General features: G+C 45.9%; 1 protein-coding gene across 1 annotated transcript in view; it reads left to right on the top strand.

Annotated features, from left to right (window-relative positions):
- Window positions 1-3,695: 3,695 nt before the first annotated feature.
- The window catches only part of PPP1R3B (protein phosphatase 1, regulatory subunit 3B), an 8,180-nt gene continuing 4,524 nt past the window's right edge, over window positions 3,696-7,351 (top strand). Inside the window, exon 1 of the mRNA XM_004682202.2 lies at window positions 3,696-3,782. The gene's annotated coding sequence lies outside the window, so the exon portion shown is untranslated. The remainder of the gene's footprint in view (window positions 3,783-7,351) is intronic.

The following is a 7,351-nucleotide window of genomic DNA, read 5'->3' as shown; positions in this document are numbered from 1 at the left end:
AGAGCAGGGAGCAGAACAGGCAGATCCACGAAGTACACTGCTGAGGGGAGCAGCGGGCGGGTCAGGAGAGGTCTGCCACGCCATGTGGTCACCTCCGGGACAGGCGGGGATGGAACTCATGTGGAAGTGGCTTCAGCCTCTTAGTGCAGTGCTTTAACCCGCTGCGCCACCAGGGAGGGCCAACAACAGAGTAATTTTTTTGAGAACACATAGAACTCTGCTCCCTTTCCAATTCCTGCCACACTTTCTCCCATCATCCCCAAACTCTAAGTCCCCCTTCAGGACCCTGCTCTTATGGTCACTTCCCTTAGGAGTTTTCTCTGACCTCCTCCACTCCCCACTCCAACCTAAGTGCCACACCTGCAGTCTTCTTCTTCACTTCCAAAATACAGGCACTTACCTTCCATATATTTATACACATCCTTCACTATTTATTAGCCTTGGAGCTTCTTGAGAGTAAGATCATATTTCACTGCTTCTTCCAGTTCCAGCACCCAGGTCTATGGTATTTATTCTCTGTACATGTTATTTGACGAATGAATGTATGAATATATGTGTAGATGATAGAGTCACAGATGAGCCCAAACTCGAGGAAGAAGAGAGTGCCAGCATGAATAACTACAAAATGAAAAAAAAAATCAACTTATGGAAAAATGATAATTAGCCATGTTTAGCCAATGCTAAATTTTTTGTTTTATTTTGGGAAAGCGTTTGTTTTTTTTTAAACAAAATTAAGGTTAAAATTTAATGCCAGTTAGTATCAAAGGAACATGGTGTGCATTGACTAAAGAGTGGAAATTTTCCATTTTCGGCCTCCTTCTTGTTGTTATAAAATGAGAGATTGTATCTGGCCCAAGATTTTGTCAAAAGGCCAGTCTGGATCTCAGATGCTGGAGCTCAGGACAGCTGTGAATTCTGCAGGCACAGTTCTTCCAAGTCATCCCAGCCCTATTCTGATCATAAAGACACTGTGCTCTTTTCAAACTTACAGACCACGCTCTTACCTACTGTGGTGTGCCACAGCTAAGTTTAGTTCCACTCACCTGGTCGAAAATAGTCAGCTAAACCACAGCGGAAATTAGTCCCCACAGCTTATTTCCTAGATCTATGTAAGGAAGATGCTTCCAGCTCCTAATGCTGTATTAACATGTCCCAGCTCCTTCCTGGGTTGGTTGGGATCACCCTTTGCCTGCATACATTTTGCAATAGCAGTTGGCTCTTCCTGTGCCCACTCTCCTAGCACACTTGCTACACTTGAGAAACCTAGCCAGGATTTGACTGACTAAATCTTCAATCTACTCATCAGCTAATAAAAGGGAGGTTAGAGTTGGCAAAAGTAAGAATGCAGAGAAACTGTATTTGCCAACAGCTTAACCAACAGATGATTTCACAGGTGGTCCTTTATCAGATTGGCCAGTGAAGACAAAGAAGAGGACTAATGATCACTTTTCTGATGCAAAGACTGTCTGGGGAAGCTTTGTATTGAGCTGAAGATTTGTACTGGATTATTGTAACCCACTAGTGTTCAGTGTTTTACATCTCTAGTAAAATTAGAAGTTGTTCCTAAAGGAATTCTCAAACAACATATTCAACATAACGAATCTTGGTAACGCTAAATATATCCAATGTGACCTTTGCTTGGAGATGATGTCCTTCCTGTAGTTTGTTATTAACTGCTGTTAAAGAGTATGCTTTTAGATAAAAGCATGATAACAGAGGATGATAGGGAACGTTTATTTTTATGCCTTCAGTTGGCATTTTAAAAAGCTGATAACTCCATATCAGTTTCCAAAGTTCATTAAAATCAGAAAATTTTGTCTAGTTGCTGATCTTATTGCTGAAAGCAAAGATTATATACAGGACTCTGTATGTATATTCAGGTTGATTTCACATGGGTGGAGGGGCTTCTGGCATCTTCTAAGCATCTTCTAAGCATCGGACCTCAAGGTGTATCAGAGATCATGGATGACCCGCACATACAGGAAGTTATAGTACAGATTCAAGTCAGGCAATGTCCTCCAGAAACACCTTGAGAACGCCTCAACCAGAACCGTGGTACTCTGTGACACAGACAGCGTTCCTTTCCCGCCCCTGACCCTATACAAAAGATTTTTATTGTATTCCTTTCACACTAACATTTGCACCAGGACTGGCATAAAACAAGTGTTTGGTAATTATTTGTTTCTAATACTATCATAGGATCTGGAACTACCAATCCTGAGAAGATTCCACCTAAAGCAGAGGGAAACATGCTTAGCATTCTCTTCTGGAGTCCTGCGTGAGACTGGAAAGTAAGGGTTATCTGTGAACTCCTTCTAACATGTAAAATGAAGGCAGAGCTGCGGGATGGCGTGAAAGCAACTAAGTGCCTCTGTAGGAAGACTTTGCCTTGCTAACACTTTGCCTAGGAAGAGGGAAATTTGCAAATCATCTAAGTTCAACCTCTTGCCCTAAGGGATGGATGCTCTTCTGTAGGAAAAAGTCTCTGCCCCTGGCGCCTGTCCCTGGGCTTCTGATGAAACAGTGACCCTCAGCCCTCTTTCAGAGCCTGGACTGAAGCCGTATCACCCTGGGCTTGCTCACCCTGGGCTTGCAGCCCATCACGTGGCAGAGCGGTGTGCTCGAACACCAAGGATCCAAGGCCATTGGTAGACTGGTGTCCCTGCTCGCCCATTGGCTGCGGAGGGGGTGAAAGGGGCTGAGGGATGGCATCCCAAGTGGGGAGAGCTGACACGAAAGTTAAAGGGAGCAACGCAGCCGAGGACCCAGTCTTGGGTGACAGGTCCCAGAGAGGAGGTGAAGTGGAGGCTCCCACCCGCAGATGGAGGCGGCTCCCCACTGAGGGAAGGGACCTGAGTGCCGGCCCCCACTTCGTGCCTGCTGCTGCCCCTGCCACCCAGACACTGATGCTGCCTCGGGCTGAACCTCTGCACCTCTGGGTGCTGTGCCAGGTACGTCTCTCCCCAAGCCCTCGAGTCTGAGTGCCAGGCTGGGCAAGTGGCTGCGAGGAGCGAGCACATAGTGGATGCCCTCTGTGGTTCCCCCCATCTGTACGCTCTCTGTCCCGTGCACCAGCAAGCAACTGCTTCCACATGGAGAGTGCAATTCAGGGCCAAGAGGTGTAATGGAGCCGGGCCAGATCCACGTGCGTTTCCTGCGGGAGGAGACTGGGGTGGGGCGGTGTGGAGGGACTGGGAACTACAAATACCCTTGCCCCCCTACTGCTCTGGATTGGAAACAAGTATCCGGCGTGTATGTACTGGGATCGACACTTCTGGAGGGTGTCTCCGGAGTTGGGAGGTGAGGTCTGGAGCTAGAGGAAACAAGTTAAGACTCCCTACATCTCTCTCTCGGCGTCGGCCTCCCTGGAAAACACAAGGAAACACACTGGTCGATCACACAGGCAGCCAAGGCAAAAGAGTTTGGAGCGCTGCGGCGGCCGCGGCCTCCCGGAGGCCAAGCGCCTCTGTCGCCGACCCTGTCTATAGACAAGACGTCCCGGGCTGGCAAAGGCCAGGCTGCCGCTCAGGGGCGCTGGCGCGGCGCCGCTCTGGCCTGGGTAACCCCGCCGGGCCCCGCCCCAGTGTGATAACTTGGGCTCCTCCTCCTCGTCGTCTTCCTCCCCCACGCCGGTCACAACTCCGGGAACCCAGCGCAAGCCCTGCCTCCCGGACACACAGACGCTCACGTAGTTCGGTGGTGGTAACCTTCCCTGCCTCCTCCTGCCGAGCTCTCCGATGCAGACAGCGAGCTGGGGAGGGGGCTTCACCGAAGCCCTGAAGGTGGGTGCCTGAAAGGTGGAGATTCTAGGTGGGGTTGGGGAAGGAGTGCAGTCCGGGAAGACTGGACTGAAGGGGTCAGGGTCAGAGTAACCTGTGGCATCTTCCAGCCTGGACACTCTGTCCTGCCCCCTCCCTGTGCCCTTTTCATGCCACCCTTTTGAACCCAGAGAAGGGGGATGTGGAAGGAATAAGCTGCAAAAGAGGAAGTAGCGGGTGCACAAGGACTTAATGGAAGATTTTGGGGCCTGTCAGGCTATTGTTTCCTGCAGAAGGAAAACTGAGGAAAGACAAGTTGTGAGAACTTGGAGAGCTGCTGAATGCAACTCTAAGGTCTAGGGTCTTAGGGTTTTGAGCTGCGTGCAAAGAAGAGGAAATAGTTCATTCTGCAGAATTATGGAAAGACAGCAGAGGACTTACCTCAAAAGTGGAATTGACGTATTTAGGGGAAAGTTAGTGGGAAGAGAACCGTGAGGCCGAGAATGTCCGAGTTAGAAGGGACCTCAGAGGAGAAAGTTCAAGTGCAGAGAGGTTAAGTGATTTGTCTTGAGCGACACAGCTAGGTGGGGTGTGGGGGCATTTCTGGGCCACTTCTGTTTCATGTTGGTCATATTTAGATGGCAGGGAATATTCTATTTTAATTGGTCTTTTTCCTTTAATGTACAGCCTCATCCACAGGTATTCACCTCAAGGGTACCTGATGAAGGTGCCGGACAGAGGAGTACAAGTGACTTTTAAGGCTGTGAATAGGGACGCCAGCTCTGAGTACAAAAGGCAAGACGTCAACTCTGTTCATACTGTGTCAGCTAAACCTGTTGGGAGGGAATAAAGAAATGACATGTCTTTAAAAAATTATAACCTGGCTGTGAAAGTGTGTCTAATGTAGTTGTAGTTCAGTATAGCTGCTGGTAGAGTTTTAGTGAGCGGAGGGAAAAATGTCTTAGATGTCTTAGCATCAGTACCGCCCCCCCAAAAAAAATCCTTATAAAAGACATAGCCAGAAAGTCAGTAGCTCAGCTGTCTGAAATATACTTTCTGTTTGGTTTTCACAAGAAAAATCATCATGGTGTCTATCCTGGCCAGCTGTCTTAAGAAAGGATGTTACCTATTGGTGGTGGAATAGAGGAAGCATTTATACAAACATCATATTCTTGCCAGTTCTCTGGGGTCTTATGGTTTGTCCTCTTTCAATCTGGAACACTATACTTTTGGGCATGATCTGGCAAAATTGATCTCTTGGGCACCCATTTGGAAGCAAAGTTTTTGAGAATCCATGTGGACAGCTATTCATACTCATGTCCTGTAGTCCACTGATATCCAAGTCATACACCAGTCTTTGCATTTCAGTGTGTGTCCCTGTCTTCTCATTTTGGTTTTTTTTTTTTTTTTTTTTTTTAAGATTTATTTATGTATACAGAACTGGGATACAGGCCAGAGGCGCAGGGGCGGTGAGAGGATTCACCAGAGACAGAGTGGGGAGCAGAACAGGCAGATCAACGAAGTACACTGCTGAGGAGAGCAGCAGGCGGGTCAGGAGAGGTCTGCCACACCATGTGGTCACCTCCAGGGCCAGGGATCGAACTCACACTGAAGCAGCTGGGGCTCACTTGTAGTGCTGTGCTTTAGCACACTGCGCCACCAGGGAAGGCCTCATTCTGTTTTTTTCCTGGCCAACCTGACATGTATTCCCTAGCCTGGGAGAGGGGAAGGGCTGTAGCAGCAGGAAAGTCTGTGTAAGAAAGCAAGCTTGTTGGAATTACCATTTGTGGACAAAACACCTGTTCAGGGACTTCCTTTCAGGGACTTAAGAATCTCTTACCTTGCATATCTAAGTTGCTAAGAATGATTCTGGGTAAAAGGCATTCCTGTCACAGTCCCCTGGGGAATTCCTCAGCAGAAGATGAAGAAGGTCTACACCAAAATAGCACGTTAGAGGTGCACTGATTCTAGGGAAAAGGTCTGTTTAATAACCTGTAAGGCTAGGCAGGGGGGCTAACAAGTCATACCCTAGAGTGAGGCCACAGGGGTTAATGTCCCCAAGTGAAGGGATCCTGAGCAGGGGGTGCTTATGCAATGCCACTGGGGCAGTAGCCCTGGTAGTAATGCTTGGGTCATCAGGCAGTTAACCTTACTTTTGCCTTTTACGGAATAATATTGCAAAACCAATCAGGCTATAGAAAGTGCCCATGGATTTGTTTCGTTACTTTGGCTCTAACTAGAACCTCTCCTTCCCTCCCCAGTTGGATGTGTTCTTACAGCTGGGTGATAAAAGAAATCTCAAGGGCAAATATATACAGTGGGCGCCCAACAGTGAAATTTTATCAAGGTCTTCAGCTAAGTCATTTTAACCTGCAGGATTAGAATTTGAAAAGTGACTTTAGTAACTGCAAATGTGCAGATTCTTGAAGCAAAGGGATCCCTTTGCTTCAGAATTGTTTCCACAATATCTTGAAAGTTTCCCAACCATTTTTTAATGAACTGTTTGAAAGTTGTGCCAGAAAGCACGTATGTAGTTAGTTTGCAGACTCGCCGGATCTGCATAGAGAACTTGCAGTTGACCTTGTGCTGACTCAGGCAAGGAGGAAGCAGCTGTGGTCAGAGGCATGCTCCTCCCTCAATTCTCGGCCAGGTTTTCAGGGTGGGTAGAGTGGAAGGGCTGGATGCAAAGCCTTGTCTGCTGTTCCGTTGGTTTTTATCCTGCACTTACTGAAAACAAAGCAGCTGACAGTGTATAAGTTAGAACTGAAGGTATAAAATATATTCTACCCAAGTTTTGCAATGGACAGGGGTAAAGTGAAATTCAAGTAATTTGTGAGTACAGGTTTTACACTGATTCTTTAATCTGCTCACTGATTAATCTGCTTACTATCTTACCCAGTTCAGTCATAACTTTCCTTTCCAGAATAATTGTGTGGCTGGCTATAAGGACAGATAATAGAAAGTCAATTTGTAACTAAAATTTTTCACGTGTTCAATATTCAATATCCATAAGACAAATATTTTTAATGAACACTTACTTATGTTTTATATACTATAAATTGTTTTATTTGTCTCTTAAATTTTTATGTTTCGCCAAGTCCTGGGGTTTTTTAATTTGCATTCTACAGAGTGATGTGTGTCTTTTGGAAAATGGGATCAAACCCAATATGTCTTTGTTGTTTTTTATTAAAAGAAAATAGATTTGGTTAATCAAATTCACAAGCTGAAAATGAAATATTGAACTGAGCAAATAGTTCAGCTCTTAACAGAAGATGAGCAAGTTTGCCTGTGCGTATCCTTAGCTATCAGGAGACCTGAGAGCAGGTAACCTAACATACCACCATTGATCTATCTATACCTTTATTTTAGTGAGAGGACTATATTTGGAAGCTGAGGCAGGTCTTTGTTTTCTGTGATTCTCAGACTAAATGTTAATCCTACTTTCAATATTAACTTCTTCAGTTAGTAAATCATAATAAAATGAGAATATAAATTTGCCACAGTCATTAGAATGATAAAAATTGCTAGACTTTCATGAAACAGTGTTGGATGTGCTTTTGGCAGATGTTAAAATATTTTTTTTTATGTTTGAT

The sequence above is a fragment of the Condylura cristata genome, unplaced genomic scaffold (genome assembly GCF_000260355.1).
Source record: "Condylura cristata isolate star-nosed mole 26May11 unplaced genomic scaffold, ConCri1.0 scaffold00014, whole genome shotgun sequence".
Classification (NCBI taxonomy): Eukaryota; Metazoa; Chordata; class Mammalia; order Eulipotyphla; family Talpidae; genus Condylura; species Condylura cristata.
This window is presented reverse-complemented; position numbering and strand designations above follow the sequence as displayed.